The 16338-nt window shown below is 42.8% G+C and overlaps 1 pseudogene; it reads left to right on the top strand.

The window, feature by feature from the left end:
- Positions 1–4892: 4892 nt before the first annotated feature.
- LOC123068129 (uncharacterized) lies at positions 4893–5792 on the top strand (annotated as a pseudogene).
- Positions 5793–16338: the final 10546 nt, after the last annotated feature.

Here is a 16338-nt window from a genome sequence, read left to right on the forward strand (position 1 = left end):
TTTGGGAACGGAGGGAGTATTACGTAGAATTTGTAGCCAAGCCCCAGCTTTCCAGAGAGTAGTCTCTTGCATGATGGTCCATAGAATGCGTTGGCTTGAATAAATCTCCCTAAGTTCCTCACCAAGAAATATATGGAGTATAAAATCACGTACGGCGCCATTGACGAATTTTAATCTTACTAGAGTTCTCATGTCATTTACTTAAGTAAGAGATTATCTTATCTTATGGAACGTACTCATCCAAATTCCATTTTACATTTTAAAAATTCTTCAAAATTTCATAATACAAATGCGAAATTGCCGAGTTACACTTTGGAGCGTGGCAACTCATTTCCAGTCTAAAATGACGTAACATCAACAACAATAGCACCTGTAAGATTTGTCTAGCAATGGAGGAGGATCCAAAGAAATTAAATGTTAGTAAAATTTTTAAAATGAAAAAATAGTTTGTCGAAATTAGATGAGTATTTAAGTATGTGTGTATAAATGTTCGACCCGTATTTACAAAATGGGCACCCCACAAATTTAAAAATGTGTTGTGCTAATTTAAAAAATGTTTAGCGTGTGAGATGAAAGATTTAATCTTCTATTGAAAATGTTAGTTCCGGGTTTACGAATATTCATATTATTAGAAGAAATTGTCGAATAATTGTGTCGCGTATGGACGAGCAACCAGTGTGATTCGTGAGTGTTATATATGGCAGAGGTGTATGTGAACCGTGAGTGCTATGTGTGGAAGAAATGTATGTGCCTGTAGTACGTGTGAAAGGAAGAACTATGTACTACAGCTACTATACTAGGTTAAGAGGACACAATATATGTACTGAGATACAGGTAGATGCGTGACAGCTCATGGATGCACTGACAATATGTTAAAAGTCTTTTATAAAGGCGAAGGTAAGCATCCGCCTTTCATTGCCTTCAAGATACGTGCATTTTATACATGCATCTGGTATGCGATCTAGACGCTAAGTGCCATTAGTAGGGTTATCGTGTTTTGGTGGTGAGTGATCTAAGGAATTGTACAAGATGAGGTCAATCTAAAACAAGAACACATCCGAAACATTAGCACATGCAAGGGAGGAGGATCTGGAGAATGCTTTGATCCACAGCTGATAGACGTTTCTGGGAGGAGGCTGGATTATTGTTGGATGTTCGACTAAATACACTGGCTTGTGATATCCTGTGTGATTAATTGTTCACGAATAACCAGCGATAAGAAATTATTACCATCATGTAGTCTATTTGACACTGCTGCAATCAGTAGACACATGCGTGAAAAAAACAGGCTTCATTGGGTGCTCTCAATAAAACTCACAATAGAATAACTTGATCTTCTATACATCCATAACAAGAAAGTGCTTGTTCTGATAGGCCAGGGATGGTGGCTTCGTGAACCCGATACCATTAAGTTAAACACGGATATGACATGAGATTTGACACTGGCACTGTATAGGATATGGAGGTGTCATTTGGTCCGCAAATACGCTAGTGGGAGCCTCAAGAAAACAGCTCTTCGGAGTTACTGATCCACTTGTTGTTGAAGCAACATCTTTTCAAGCATAAACCATTTTTGCAAATATCCGAGGCTGCCCTACAGTCTTGTATAGACAGATTGCTTGGATGTCATCAATCTCTAGAATACTTGCCACAACAAAATTCTGTTGTGGTTCCTATCTCTGTGCCAAGCTCATCTCCGTGCCAAGAAGTGCTAGGTAATAATACTACTACTTTTGATATGCAACATGTACTCCGTAGTTTCAACAACAAGCTCATCTCTCTGCCAAGAAGGGCAGTCCCGGAATAGGTGTAGTGTAGTCTCTTCAAAGCTGACAGTTATTGGAAGGCAGATGATTTTTTTCCTATGAAGCAAACTTCTTGAATAGACTTTGTCATGCAATAGATTCCTTTTAAAATTATAATTCTGAGCATTGGAGCACTCATGGTTTGGGAGATCATGTTGAAGGACCTTGTACATACTAGTCAATATGTACGTGCAATGCACGTTAATTTCGAAGTATATTAAGTGCATGCGGATATTAAGTAGGATATTATATGCATGTTATTACATGATTAGCATTATATTTGGCATGAAATTAACTGCACGCTAAACGTGTTGAGCGCTCGACATTGAAGGATTCTAGGTCGTTGGATTGACATGATTTGATGGCCGAGATTAATTGGATCTGCCCCTTTGGGTCTTTTTATATTGGTATAGATGAATAGACTAGCTAATTTCCTGTGCATGTACTCTGGTGGTTCAACATCGGTCTTGTCCGACATATATCTTACATCAATTTTGGTAGCATTTAATTTGGTGAAATTATGGGTAGTGGAAGGCAAGGCAAGTTTTGATATCTTAAGATTTTCGTAAGACTAATTTGATTTGGTTGAGTTAATGCAGCATGGCGTTTTGGCAAAGTATGTATTTTGTTTAGATTATTCCAAGTTAATATATTTATGTTATATTTTATTTTGTGGGGCCTCGGTTGGGGTTAACAAAAAAATGACACAAAATCAAAGGGGGGAGGAGAATATGGGAGGTAAAAAAACAGGTGGGAGGTGGAGGCGACTGAATGAACTCTCCTTTAATAATGCTGGTTTTACTTTGTGTGGCATCGGTTGCGGTAAACAAAAAACCAATAGGAAACTAAAGGGGGTGGAGAACGTGGGAGGTGGAGGTGACGGAGCGAACCCCCCTTTCATCGTAGTCATATTTATGTTGGTTTTTCTTTTGTGTGGAATTGGCCGGGGTTAGCAACAGAACCAACTGAAAACCAAAGGGCGGCGGGGATTGGAACCTGGGGGAAAAACCATGTGGGAGGTGGAGGCGACGGCATGAACTCCCCTTTTCATAATGGTGGTTTTTTGTTTTTGCAGCATCAGTTGGGATTAACAAAAAAACCAACATGAAACAAAAGGGGGATGAGGATGTGTGAGGTGAAGGCGACGGAATGAACTGCTCTCTAATAGTAGAGATGATTAAGAGCATCTCCAACAGACTCGTAAAAGCTATTCTGAGCGCTAAAAATCGTTCTTTTTGGGCGCGGATACGCTCCAGCAGATGCTATAAAATAGCGTGCGCAAAAAATTTAGAGCATGCGCTAGAAAGCGCTATCGCACGCTGCAAATTTGAGGCGCTGGACTGCACGCGCTTCGTAAGTTGCACTGCGTGTTTTTTGGGCATGCGTTTTTGGGCATCTGGAAAATCAATGTTGGCCGTGGCACGCTAAAAGTGCTACAGTGGCACTGTAAAACTATTTTTGCGTGTCAACTGGAGGTGCTCTAACTAGGTTCTCTCCATGTGTATGCCCATTTATCCGACTGCTCATTGAGTTAGTACTTTTGGAGGAATAATATTAATTCTTTGTATTGCTGGTAGGCTTGTTGGACAAGAGAGTATAAAGTTATGTATCCTCCTCCAGAAAGTGTTTGACGAAGATTTCTTGTTGAATAGTAAAAGTTATTTATCCTCTCTTCAATTACCTTGCCAGAGCATGATAGTGCTGCCCTACCCTCGAGTGCACTTCGCTGTCATCTCAAAATTTGACCTCAACTGTTAATGCTTTTCCACGAAAAAGATCCAACAGACATATTGCAACAAATTTAGCCACTAGATTGGCACCTTTCTTGAAATGATATTGTATCCATCTCTAGTTATAAGCATCATGCATGTACGAGATGATCCATCGACCTATCTGGATGCATCTTGCAATCTCGCTGGAAGTGCTTCATAAACCTCGGTATGTTTCGACATGGCCAAACATACACTATGTTTATAAACATAATGTAATATTGTGTTGATATATTTGAAAGTGTTCACCCAGACAAAGAGGAAATTATTAATTTGAGAATATATCGCACTAATATATAAATAAGGGTGATTAATGTGGTGTGCGCATACACGTATCGCCGGGTGGTGTAGGTATGTCATTTTTGAAGCTTATTGAAAGCTCGTATATAATCCATCGGTCGCATATTATAAGATGTTATTACATCAAATATACTCTTATATCTTCATGGGTTGTATCGAATGTCTGCCGGAGAAAAAATAAATTACTTCCCAACTACTGCATTGTTAGGAACGCTTGCTATTGTGGGCCAAACAATATTTCGTTGTCACATCCTGATCAATTCAATCTGGGTGCGAACGAGTACGTAGTTATCCTTTGACGCTTTAGTTTTAATGTATACATGCTTATCGTACATACTCTTCAGAAATTCTTCATTTCAGAGATGTGCTCATCTTATCATACATACTTATCCAAACATTAATTTACATTTCAGAAATTCTTCAAATTTTATTCATAATTTTGTCGAATCAACTGAGTTACACTTCTCTGCGTGGAATTCATAATTCCACAGAGAATACAACAAATCTAGGTGCAAAACTGGATTTTGAATGTGGATATTACTGATTCCTCTCCTATCGCTTGCTATATACCCACCCCCTGTATCGAGATGTAGTAACACACTTACCTTTGAAATTAAATGTTAATGACATTTTTAAATTAAATATTTAAAATTTGATGTATAAATGTCTTTCCCATATTTACGAAATGGGCACCTGACATTTCAAAAATGTGGTTTGCTTATTAGACAACAATTCAGCATGTTTGATCAAAGACTAAATCGTGCGGCGAGATGAGTAAGAGGGACGAGAGAATTCGGCAGTGCGATCAAGATATACCCCTTTTCACCAGGCAGGGCTACACGGGTTCCTGACATCTTTGTTGATGGTGATCGGAGGCGCGTAACGATATTTTTTGAGCTGTAGCAAATATGCCCGGGAAAAAGAGAAATTATTTCCCAACTAATGTATAACCCTCTCCGACCCCGAGACACACTCGAGTACCGCCCATCTCTGAGCGTACTAGCCGAGCAAGCGAGCAATGGTGGTGCCCAATCGAAGGATCGGGTAGGAGGATGCCTGGCACGTCTGCTTCTCGAAGCGCCTCATGGTGTTCTTCAGCAAGGCCACCGGTCTGGCGGTCCTCACCGGCGCCCAGGTGGCCACCCTCACCTTCTCACCCGGCGGCAACAAATTCTCTTTTCTCCACCCCATCGTGGAACGCTTCTTGCCGGGGGAGGGTGTGGGGGCTGGCGCGAGGGAGGAGGGCACTAGTTGCCGGCGAAGATAAGAAACTAGAGCAGCTCCACCAGGAGTTCGACAAGCTGCGCACCGAGCTGGTCGAGGTGAAGAAGCGCATGGAGCGCAAGGAGGAGATCATAGCGAAAGACCGTGACGCGGGAGACCGGATAGTGGCTTGGGTCGACCCGAACGTGCGGGACATGGGGGGCGAGGACATGGCGGCCTTCTTTGCCATGCTGATGTGTAGAAAATTCCGCGCCAACCAAGATCTCCACGAGGAGATGCATGTCGACATGAGCTGCATGGTGGAGGTGGCCCCACCACTGCACCTCCAGATCTTCGGTGGCAGTACTTTTGAGTTCCGTAGCAGCAGTAGCAGCAGCAGCAGACGGTGATGCAGACGCTGCATCCGCCTTAGGGGTTCACCTCCGAGGTTAATATGCAGAAGCGCATGGTGATGGAGCTGCCTCCGGCAAAGCAGGTCACCGCCGGGATGGATATGCAAGAGATGCCTCCGCCACCGGGATTCGCCACGGGCATGGATATGGAGGAGATGCAGATAGCGATTCCTCAGCCGCCAGGGTTGGACAACGAGATGGGGATGCAAATGGCGATACATTAGTTGCTTATTGCGATGCCTCCGTCACCGGAGATCCCTGCCGGGTTGGAGACGAATGCCGGCTTCCCGTTCCTGTACTGACATCCAAACCCGTGTCCATCCGTTCAAGTATAATCATTCAACAATGGACCATAGTACGTCAAAATATGTTGTCGTCTAGTTAATCTGGATGAAATCTTTCGTCAAATTTTATGTCGTTTCTTTATTATAAAGAATTAATGGCCAAATCTGTATTGCCCTGTCGCTGACTGCTGCTATTTAATGAAATACTGACATCTTCTCAAATGTACTACACATGTTCGCTGGCTACAAGATTTTGAGTCAGCAATGTACTAGTGTTGACTCCTTTTCTCAATGACTTAACATGGTAACAAGCACTTGAGAACATTTTTATATCGGTGAATAAATTGTAGAACAAGATGAATAGTGTTTTTAGGATTATGTGAATAGTTTTTGAAAAATCATGATGAACATTTTTATAAAGAAAAAACATAGCATTTTATTACTATGCAATATACATTTTTTAAATGTGGTGACCATTTTTGAAACACATGATGAAAAACTTGTAAAACATCAGGAAATGTTTTCAAAATGCAACAAATATTTCGTATGAGATGATGACTACATTTTAAAACACGGTGAACATATTTTCAAATGCTTTTAACATTTCTGGAAAAAATGTGATGTACATTTTAATACATGGTGAACATCTTTGGAAAATACACTATGAACATATTTAAGTAAGCGATGAAAAAAGTGACAATCGAAAGAAAAATTTAAGAAATAAAATTCTGAAATTAAAAGTGAAATAAGATAATGATAAAAAGGAAGAAATAAGGGAAATTAGAAAGAAATAAAAACAAATAAAAAGAACAGAAACACATAAAAATTAACATATATATATTCATGCAATTAAAAAATGTCCAGACATTTGGAAAAAGACCGTGCTTATTTTTCTAAACCGAAACATGAATTAAACCACATGATTCCTTTCAAAAATTCATAATTTTGGAAAATGATCTTGAATTTTTATAAATGTGGAGAGGAACTTGTCGACAACCCTACTCCCACCGCTAACTGCAATCTCATTGCAGGCATCCAGCTGAATGCCGAGCGTGGACTTCCAACTAGGACAAAAAGCGGTCGGACTCAGTTGCTTGTCGAGGGTGGACTTGCAACTCAGTAAAAAATGGGTCGGGCCCCATCTACAGCTAAAATTTCAATTAATAATAACTTAAATATACTATGATAATTGAGAACCCCGGGAGATGGGTCTTACATTGACCTGGCACAATTTATTTAGAATAATACTTTAGCTCTCACGTTTCTTATTGGCTATACTTCATAGCTTATGATTCTTATTGTTGTTTTCTCTCCATCTGTTGTGCTTTAGCTCTCACGAATAAGTCGTCCCAGTGCCTATAAATTAACAAAACACAACATCATTCCAACTTCATTGAACGAAAACAAACAAGAACAAAAGGTAGAAGAGAATATCTAAGAAACGTACAATCAATCAAATTATGAATCTGAAGAGAAAAGTACTCCCTCTATAAAGAAATATAAGAGCATTTAGATCACTAAATTAGTGATCTAAACGCTCTGATATTTCTTTACGGAGGGAGTACATTATTAAAATTTCAGGTGTGCATGTGGATCGGTCAATTAAACAATAAACATAAGAATTAGTTATAATGGTTAAAGAAAATGCATAACCAAGTGTTAGAGTTATAGTGGTTAAAGAACATACAATATGTGCATCCCTTAGCTTAGTATACACCTCACCCATCGTTTACCTTCCCCAAGAAATGCCCTCCTTTCCCGCTCACTGTACGAAGCTAGTGGCATGATTGTAGTACCTGAAGCTGCAAAAGATGACAAGGAATGGAACTGAATGAATTTCCAAAATACCTACCAGTCCATGGTATCAACATGAACTAAATGAACTCCACTTAAATTTGTTTGGTATGTGTCACGGCCGGTTTTTCGGGTATAAATTTTCAGAAAAAGACCGTCGTGCTCATCAGCCCCAGGATTACTGTTAGCTGATGAGGCTCCAACTTGATACAGAAATTCCAAGCAAAAATACAAAACATGTAGTACAAGACCATTCTGGCCTGTGAGTACAACAAATGGTTTCTAGTGGTTGAGGGCGGAAGCGGTTTGAGGATCATCAGGGTCTATGGGACTCCATTTCCCATCAGGAACAACTGACCAGGTTAACTCCTATCTTCACGAGGCTGCTATCATCGTTGCTTAGGTTCCGGGGCTGTCGTCGCGTCGCTCCTCTCCGTGCAAGAAATCTGGCCAAGACAATAGCCAGGGACAAGCCAGTGAGTACTTTGAATGTACTCGCAAATATTATGAACACAGGTATAACATAACAATGGTATGCTGAAAATAGTTTATGCTCATGACGTCAGTCACAACAGATAAATAAAACTCTGATGCGTGCAAGCACGTTATTTATGAATATGCAATAACATACTAGTATTAAAATTTATGAAATAAATAACAAGCAATGCCACAGTCGGGCGTCTGAGCGACACCACATAAAGGGCTTTTAAAAGAAATGCCACAGTCGGGCGTCTGAGCGACACCACATAAAGGGCTTTAAAAGAAATGCCACAGTCGGGCGTCTAAGCGACACCACATAAAGGGCTTTAAAAGAAATGCCACAGTCGGGCGTCTGAGGGACACCACATAAAGGGCTTTAAATGAAATGCCACAGTCGGGCGTCTTAGCGACACCACATAAAGGGCTTTAAAAGAAATGCCACAGTCGGGCGTCTGAGCGACACCACATAAAGGGCTTTAAAAGAAATGCCACAGTCAGGCGTCTGAGCGACACCACATAAAGGGCTTTAAAAGAAATGCCACAGTCGGGCGTCTGAGCGACACCACATAAAGGGCTTTAAAAGAAACAATCATAGTGAATATCCCGGAGGTAGAACCATCCCAAGGATGCTCGATAATAACAATAATATCACGGGTTAGTCAACAATAATAATAATCATAATTATACTAATCACAAGTAGTAATTCTATTTCTGGTTTAACAATTTCACCTCCGAAGACCGACACTAAGACCGACACTTGACCCATCCCAAACTGTAGTCCTTAACCATGGACACGGCTATTCGAATAGGTTTAATCTCTGCAGAGGGTGTACTATTTACCCACGAGTAACGGATTCCTTTAGTCTATCGGGACTAATTCCGTCTACGGTCTTTTAAATGAAAACGCACCTGACTTGCACACACCAGCTTAACTTACCGGTGTCTGGAATCACCCACGACACATGTTAAGCAAAACTCTGAGTGGGGAGGCTACAACCTCGATTAGCATGGGATCACAAAATTTATACCGCGCGCAAAACTGGGGAAGCTACCCCCTCGGCTACAACCGAAACACCCATGACCCCTGACCGGATGACTGGCTTTAATCCATGGCCATGGTACCCTCATCCCGGCCCCTCTGTACGGTGTGTGCTAGAAAGGGGTTGACAAATTACTGAACCGTACTCTAGTTGTTGTAGAGACGAGTGGTAGTACGAAACAAGTATGGGGGTTACTGGAACAAGAGTCGTTCTATGGTCGACTCAGGAGGTTTAAGTATTTCCCTGCATGACATGCATAACAAATATATTTCAACCAACAGAATCACCGCTCATTATACCTCACTATGCCATACCGGACATGACCGTCCTGACGGAGACCGGCGACAAACTAATGCCTACCCAAGGCAGAGGTTTTCCCGGACTCCTTCCGGCATGCATGAAAGGCACATGAGGATGATTATCATCACAAGTGTGTTCATTTCCAACAGCATGGAAATCACTAATATGCACTCATGCATATGATCATATCACATGAAATAACAAGTCCTTCGAAATGCGGTGGTGTTATAAATGTATCAACGATCACACCAAAAATATTATGCCGGGATTCAGAATGCTTGCCTTCAGGTCATGGAAAAGAAGGGTCCATCCAAAACATCTTGAAATCTTCAAAAATCCTATTTAAAAGAATATATATGAATTAACACACACAATCAAAACAACACAAAAAGTTGTTTTGAAATTTTTTCAAATAAATCTTAAAGTAAACTAGACAATAGAAGAGAGAGGTAGGAAAAAGAATTAATTCATTTGGAGTTATCCTTAAAAAGATATAACCAGTCAAAGTTCTAGTCAAAATCTGTTTTTAAAATAAAATCAGAAAAGAAAACGGTTCGAGCGGGATTACGCTTTCGCACAGAGGAGACGTACTTGTGCCTTTACGCCTCCACTTATGCAACGTGGACGCGTGGGGTGTCACTGACAATGGGCCCGGGGGACCCACTGATCAGGTTTGACTGGTCGACCTCCCTCCTCTTCCTCTGCCCCGAGAGGAGGCGGGGCTCCGGCGATGCTCGCCGGTGAACGGCGGCACCGTTCGGGAAACGGAGGTCACCCGAGGGCTCAGGGGATCGAGGTGGTCTCTCCGGTAGTCGTTATGGTCTCGAGGGGGACGGAGCTGTCGGCGGCGAGCTTTGCGGCGGAGGAAGGCTTCGGTGGCAAAGTGGTCTTGTGGCGGCGATGGCTCCCGAACCAAATTGAGTAGGGGGATCTGTTCACGGAGTGAGAGGAAGCTCCTGGTGGAGAGGGTGGAGAGGGGGAAGCTCTGGTGGCTCCGGAAGGGCTGGGGCAATGGCGGCGGCTGCGGTTGCCGGGGATGGGGAAGAAGGCCTCCCCGGGTCGTTTGGCTGCCAAAGGGGGCCCTAGGGAGATGGCTTGAGGTCGCCTGCGTGTGGAGACGAGCTCTGGCTCCTTATATAGGCGAGGCAAGGCGGTTCCGCGGCGGCCGTGGATAAGTTCTCCGGCGGACCGCCTCTCTGTAGCTAGGGCGACGTGGCGGCGACGTGCACTAGGTGATGAGGTTGCGGATGAGCTGGAGATGTTCAGGGGGCAGCTGGCGAGTGCTGGGAGCTTGCGGCACCGACCGCGGCAGGGCGTGCTGCGGACGCCGGTGTGCCGCCAAAAGTGCTTCGGCGGGGCGCTGTTGGCTGCCAGGGCGGCTTGGCGCGTTGCTGCGAGGAGGGTGGTGCGTGGCGTGGCGCTACAGAGTGGGCCAAAATCCAGGGGGGCCAGCGTGTCGGCTCGGGCGTGGTTTGTGCAATACGCGCGCTCTGGGCGCGTCCAGTGCACGCACGGAAGGTGTTCGATACAATGCCGTGGCATGCTACAGGTCACAGGTGAGGTTGGCAAGCAACAGGACTAGGTTGGAGATAGAGGGAAGCTCAAGGGACAAGGTGGTTTGGTCAGGTGGTCAAGTTCATAATGCAAGCAACCATTCATGTCAAATCTGATCATGCACTCCAGGTGTTTGACAAAATGCCACAGGCACCTAGGCATTTCTTGGAGTGACCTATCCTTCCAGATCAGTGTCTCTTTGGATGCACAAGAGGGTGGTGAGGTTAGTTGGTGAAAAGCATAAACTTGCTAGTGCAAGTTTTGCAGAACTTCAAATCTGGACAGGAGGTGAATGGCATTATTTCATGAACCAAAAATATGCCAATGGTTGCATGCTCCTGGAATTAGGAGTTTAACATGGAGGACTACAAGTAGGAGAAAGAATCAAGGGCTAAAGAGCAAGCAAAAATATGGTTGCTGTACAAACCATCATGTTGGACCAGAATGAAGATGAGGTTGTTTCACTCAAAATTTTCGAAGAACAACCCTGGATTTTTGCATATAATGGAATGATATGCTCCTACTGACATCCCAAAATTTTGGTGGAAGCTAGAAACGAATATTTAAAAGGGTTGTAGTGCAAAACTGCCCAGTGGACCAGAGAAGGAAAACAGGTGTAGCACTCAAAATATGCAATGAATTAAATATATTATTGCACAAAAGTGATTTAGAGACATCACATGACATCTCCAAATTTTTGTTAGATTTTTAGATAAATCTATCAACTGGTTGTAGTACAAAAAGAGCTCCAAAACTCAAAACAAGTCATTTAATGAATAAAGTTCAGGGTGAAATAATTTAATAAACAAATCTACTAATTGAGAGATGTTTTTAAATGAGAGGGAAAATAAGTCCAATATGTTTTGGAAGGATCCACTTGGGAAAAATTTCTTAATATTAAAGGAAAAGTTTTGAAATCAACAGGGATATACTTGCAGGCAAAAATTTTAAACTCTTGGCAAAAAAAGTTATTAATAACTAAAACCTGGTTAATTTTTTGGGGTGTTACAATTACTACCCCCCTTAAGAAAAAAATCTCATCCTCGAGATTTGCTAAGAGCCACTATGAAAAAAAAAAATACTCCATATGTGTTCGAGCGGTTGTGAGTCTGCTGCCGTGGTGCTGCGCGAATAGAAATAACCCATGTAGAGAGGGAATAAATGATGTAGCAACTCAGGGAAAAGAAATCTCATCCTAGGATTTTTCGCAGTTACACGGGTTATTCACGAAGACAGCCACTCACATAAGTAGAAACTAAATACTCGACTCGTCGCACAAATTTGAGGTACCATGCATAAGATACAACGTAATAATAAATGCTGAAATGACAAACACAGCAGTGACATCTAAAATGAGAAAGGTAACTGGACAGGGTCTCGAGAAAAAGTCTCTGGCAATGGAATACACTCCTCTTCTATCGGAGGAAGTGGATTGACCAGTCGACGTATGAGTCTCTCCGGGTCGGGCCTCAGTGGTCTGCCGATGGCAATCTGAGGATTCAAATCAGCGAGACTCTGGAGATAATCCATCACTCGCTGGTTCAAATGCAGTTGAGCGATGATGTACTGGATAAGGTTGGCTAGCACTGGGTCTCTCTCAATTCGTCCACCGGGAAAAGATGTCACTCCTCCGGGTCTTGCACGGCTCGAAAAATAATAATATCCTCGTTCGCGGGCATAAGGTATTGCGGATCGAAGACGAGCAATTGCTTCGTTCGCAGCAGCTTCTATGGCCAAGCGTGGGGTCGGCATAGATTTCCCTACGAAGGAAACCTCCGTTGGATCTTGGTTGGGGTCTACAGGAGGAATGTGTACTGCTGCCCAATATTCCGAGGTGGATGGGGTGATTCTTGATTTGAACAGCTCATACTGGGGTGGCTGGGTAGAACCCATGGGATAAAATCCCACAATATTTTGACAAAGCTACCATGGGTTGCATCTGGGGTTCTCCGATAAATACTAGGGCTCGGCATGGCAAGAAATGGTTGTGAGAGTGGTGCACGAGGTGAGGGTTGCTGGGTAGGGTCACAAGGTGGCCTTCTTATATAGCATCTGGGCCGGTTTATTTACCGTGGTGAAAGGTAATAAAACTGCCAGATCACCTCCAAAGGTCGGGGTCAGTGTCAGAGATACACATATCTAATAAAGAGACGTGTTACTGTAGGTGTCATCGGGGTTGGTTTTGGTAGTTGTGCCCGGAAAATGTGTAACTATGCGCTGCCAAGGAAAATATGCAAGGCTACCATTAAAGCAGAGGCACAACGACAGGCTGCGTTAATATACACGGTCGCACGATTACAAAGCAAGGATACACTGAGACTCGGTACTACTCGTATGGCTTAGTCTACCTCATTTATGTCTAAACGGGGGTGCCTGGTGGATGTCGAGGCTTCTCCACGTGTCTCATTGCCGGGATTAGTCGGAGATGGTGGAGGAACTGCAGGGTCGGGGTAGAGATGATGACCATTGCGGGGATTGTTGGCCACAATCCCGTTGGAGTGTGCTCCCAAAAGGTGACGAAGCACTTCTGGGGTCATCAAGGCATCTCGGTTTGTGGCTGGAGCTGATCGCAGGGTCTCGATCGGTTGTCCGAACAGCACGACTGGGTTGTCGGCGTCGGGCTCGTCTTTCCTGCTTGCCGGGGCTCGACGAACCAGCTCTCCTCGAGCTGCGATCAGATCAATGGTGATCTGGTCGAACAGTGCCTCTAGTGCACTTACATAGCGCACTAGGTGCAACAATGCGGGATCTGTCTCGTGATCTCCGTTGGCAACTTGGGGTGGTCTACCATACCCTTCACGCCTGGGGTAGTAGTATAACGAGCGACAATTAACTCTGGGTGACAAGTGCCGGAGATGTACTATAGCCTCTCGAGCGGCTAGTTGGATGGCTTGTGGCTCAAAGGAAGTTGTTCTTCCGGTGATCCTGTAGGGGCGCTCGGGCGACAGACCCCTACCGTAGATGTGCACAGTGGCCTAGAATTGGCGGTCTTCACCGCCCATGGGTCCTTGGTACACAACATATTCTGGAGGTTCTTCTAACGCATAGGCACGACGGGTGAGGTTTGCGAGTATAGTCACAAAGCCTCCAAGGTTGGTCGCTGTGGTCTCGTTGTGCACTATGGGGCCAGGCATTGTGTCTCGGTTTGGGGTAGAGGCTGTGCTGTGCTCGTTTGGGGCTAGCGTGCCCTTTTTATAGAAAAAGGGGACGGAGTCTTCCTTCACACGCTTGGGTTTCTAGTCTACTGGGCCTTTCGGGCCTGCATCCTTGCCCAACTATAGGTTGGGTTTCTAGTCGTATGTAGGCTGTTGTGGCCTAGTAGGCGGGCTTTTTTTAATTTATTCATTTTTCATTTTTTCTGCTTTATTTATTTTCTTTCGTTTCTAAGTTGTATTTTTTGCTTTATTTAGAGTTTCTTTGTGAATATTTTTGCTTTAGGAAAAAAAATTAAACTTTCTGTAAGTGCCAGTACTTTTCAAATTTGAATAGTTTAAATTTGAATTATTTTAAACGTGCGAATCACTAGTTTGTGAATAACTTTACTTCAAAAATAGATTTTTTAATGATTCTTTTTTCTTCTATTTAATATTAGTGTGTTTTATCATTTTATTCAATTTGGAAATTCATAGGTTATTGAAAAAGTGAAATGCCTTTGTAATAGACGAGTTTTCGTCCGAAACCTTGATATACTTTGAAAGAGATTGTCCATTTTGTACACGAAGGGCATCCAGTTTTTGCCGTAACCCTCTCAACTTTTTTGCACATGCTATGTCGCTGAAATGATGAAACCATGCCGACTTTCAACCTTTTCAGAGTTCATTTGTAGTTCTTTTCAATTTCAGGGTCATTTAGCTCAAAAACATCAGCAAATGCATGAAAAATAGCAAATGAAGTCAGAAAGGGTTGAAAAATGATGATGTGGCTTCGAATGGTGCATATAGATCGCACAAAAAGTCTGGAGTTGAAATAAGTTTAAGAAAATGAAATGACTTTGTAAGAGATGAGTTTTAGCCCAAAACCCTGATACTTTGAAAGAGATTGTCCATTTTGTACATGAAGTGCCTCCTTTTTTGGCGTAACCCTCTCAAGTCTTTTGCACATGCTACATGGGTGAAATGATGATACCATGCCAACTTTCAACCTTTTCAGAGTTCATTTTTAGTGCATTTCAATTTCAGGGTGATTTAGCTAAAAAAAATTAGTAAATGCATCAAAAATAGGAAATAATGTCAGAAAGGGTTGAAAATTGATGAGAAATTAATAACACATAAGTACCCAAACTATTACAAAGATTCCCTCCGGTTTGTCCGAAGTGGGACTTTCCAGATATATAAGTCCGGAAACTCACTAGAGAATAAATTGATGACAGTGAAGCCGGTCACATCCCGGAGCGGGATCTTTGGGTGTAAACTTTTTTTCTTCGCATGTGTCCCTTTGCACCGTAACCATGGACAATCTTAATCATATAACTGGATGCTCGGGTCAATATTCACTGTGAAGGGAGCAATTTCATGAAACTTTTCATAATCTTCTGACATGCCTGTCTTGTCCTCCACTCCCACAATGTTTCTTTTCCCTGAAAGAACTATGTGGCGCTTTGGCTAATCATATGATGTATTCACTTCCTTATCTTTTCTTTTTCTCGACTTGGTAGACATGTCATTCACAAAGAAAACCTGCGCCACATCATTGGCTAGAACTCATGGTTCGCCTGCGTACGCAAGATTGTTGAGATCCACTGTTGTCATTCAGTACTGCGGGTCTTCTGTTACACCGCCTCCTATGAGATTGACCCATTTGCACTGAAATAAAGGGACCTTCAAATCACGTCCATAGTCAAGTTCCCATATCTCCTCTATGTAACCATAATATGTGTCCTTTGGCCTATTGGTGTTTGCTGCATCAAAGCGGACACCACTATTTTGGTTGGTGCTCTTTTCATCTGGGGCGATCGTGTAAAATGTATTCCCATTTATCTTGTACCCTTTGAAAGTCAATATATTCGAAGATGGTAACTTGGATAGCAAGTACAGCTCATCGTCAACAGCATCGTAATGCACGAGACGTGTCTGCAACCAACCAGTGGAAGTCCCCGTTTGCTCATGTCTAATCATGTGTCAGACTGCTCCGGGTGTTTGGAGCGTAGAATACTCTTGTGTTCCTCGATATACGAAGCCACCAAGGAGGAATTTTATAGAACTGTGTGAGAGAATGCCTGTCCATACATATTATTGCTTTCAGTCCTAGCATGCCTTTTCCATCCAATCTGCCCTCATGATATGTAACCAACGTATCTATAATTTTTTATTGTTCCATGCTGTTATATTATCATTCTTGGATGTTTTAAAATCATTTTATAGCCATTTTATATCATTTTTTGGTACTAACCTATTGAC

Source organism: Triticum aestivum, chromosome 3B, assembly GCF_018294505.1.
Source record: "Triticum aestivum cultivar Chinese Spring chromosome 3B, IWGSC CS RefSeq v2.1, whole genome shotgun sequence".
Classification (NCBI taxonomy): Eukaryota; Viridiplantae; Streptophyta; class Magnoliopsida; order Poales; family Poaceae; genus Triticum; species Triticum aestivum.